The sequence below is a fragment of the Teleopsis dalmanni genome, chromosome 2 (assembly GCF_002237135.1).
Source record: "Teleopsis dalmanni isolate 2A chromosome 2, ASM223713v2, whole genome shotgun sequence".
In the NCBI taxonomy this organism is placed as follows: domain Eukaryota; kingdom Metazoa; phylum Arthropoda; class Insecta; order Diptera; family Diopsidae; genus Teleopsis; species Teleopsis dalmanni.
In genome coordinates this window covers 116,022,346-116,024,709 of record NC_051847.1, presented here as the reverse complement: position 1 = coordinate 116,024,709, position 2,364 = coordinate 116,022,346, and positions in this window count along the sequence as shown.

Genomic DNA, 2,364 nt, shown 5'->3' with positions numbered 1-2,364 from the left:
CTCGCTATTAATTGGAATTCAAAAGTTATTGTCTTAATGCGATGCGATTAAATTTAATTAAAATTCGTATGCTGTTAATGAAATGGTATTCAGTGCTATGTTATATACGGGCAATATCCCCGGTGGTTTCAAACAGCAACAAGAGCACCAACAACAGCAGCAACAACAACAACAGCAATTAGACCAACAAAATCACTTACCAAATCAACTCAATGCGAACACACCTGATGTGTTAAATAATACCCCACATAAGCAAAATAGTGTTCATCGTATTAAACTAATCGATGATAATTCAATAAATAATCATTTATCTAATAGCGAAAACGTAACAAATAAATTTGTTAATAATACCACGTCAGCACATCCGTCGCCAATAACAGGCTACTATGGTTTAGGTATACCAAAGTCGCCATCATTTCATAGTGGTCTTGACTTATTGGCAGACGACGACGGTGACGGTTACGGTGACGGTGACAGTGACGGCAAAAACTACGAAGATCACAACGACGACATCAGCTCTGTTGCAAACGTGACATCCAATAAAAAACCAACAGAGATAAAAAGTCAAAACAAAAGTGAAACCTCCTGTCAAGTGTTAAGTAAAAGTACACCACCAATAACATCAACAACATTTAATACAAATAGTCTAAAATTTAAATTTACAAATATTGAAATACTTAAAGCTAAATTTTCAATTGGTGATCACAACAAAATGCCACCATTGCATCAACAACAACAACAGCAGCAGCAGCAGCAATCACAATTTAAAATCGATGGTAATCGTACTAATATAGGCAGCAATATAGGTTCTGTATCTACCTCTGGGAATGGAACTAATTCTGCTTCTACATCAACTTCTGCGATAATAGTAACAAATAATTTATCATCAACATCATCATCGGCACCGTCTTCAACATCAACATATAAACAGATTGCATTGGCTTCTAATACAGTTACCAATTGCATTAACGTCACCACTTCTACTAATGCGACTACAAACTCATCGATTGTCTCCACATTAGCACAACATTTTTCAGCCGCAACATCAGCAACTTCATTACTTTCAACAGCCGCTTCCTCATCAATAAGTGCTAACAATAAGGTTTGATTGACAATAACTTATCACTGTAGTTGTAAAATAGTTTTGAAAATCCATTTTTGAGTTCGTTTTAATTTCTATTCGATTAAATATGCATATGCAGATATATTTTTATTAAAAGAATTTTAACTCAAAAAAAAAAAAATATCGATGTTAGGGCTTGAAGCTTGATTTCTCTATTTGGTTCTATAAAACAAAAGAGATACGATTTAATTAGAATATTTGATCAACAACATATAGTTTATACATATAGTTTTTTTACAGTTTTTTTTTGTAAGCATAATCTAATTTAAACAACATTTATTTAAGTATGTCGCTATTTTGACTCCTTACGACTACATTTAGCATATTGAAACCAAGCTATATAGTTTATAATACGTATAAGTCTTTCATGTATTAGAAAATCTTTTTATAATACCAAATTGTATTTTAGGCCCAAGTAATATTAATTATTTATATAATTTTTAAAACTCTGTAAAATGTTTTTAAACAGAGATGTTTTAATGTACAGGTCTCTCTAGTACTAACAGTCAAACGTGTACTTTACTTTAGTTTATTAATATTACAACTACGAGTTTATAGATTCTTTAGACTCAATATTTCTTCATGAAAATAAGATAAACCAAATTTCTAGCTTAACGACATCTGTAGCTGGTCTTCTATGTAAGACTTTTTGACACAATCTACACCTTATATCTATCAACTAACATTTAAATTGATATAATATACATTAAGACTGAAAAGTTTTCGGAAATTCTCATTTAAAATTCGCGCGCTGTATATTTTTCGATATTTTAAGTTTATGTAGTTTGGCAGCACTGTCCTTAATTACTATGCCAAAAATGAGCTCGATCTGTCAGACAGTTCGTTTACGGCAGCTGTTGAAACCAGTTCACCTCAGTAGTGCGTTGCGAAATGTCTTCGACGGTCGTACGACCGTCCTGGAAGGCTTTGTACCACTCATAAACTTGAGTTTTCGATAAAACTGATTCCCCATAAGCCTTTTGTAGCATTCGCAACGATTCTGCACACGAAATTTCGTTCGAAACACAAAATTTGATGCAAACTCTTTGTTCAATATTTTTTTCCATTGTTTTTTTCGCAACGCCCTACTGAGGTGAACTGGTTTCAACAGCTGCCGTAAACGAACTGTCTGACAGATCGCGCTCATTTTTGGCATAGTAATTAAGGACAGTGCTGCCAAACTACATAAACTTAAAATATCGGAAAATATACAGCGCGCGAATTTTAAATGAGAATTTCCG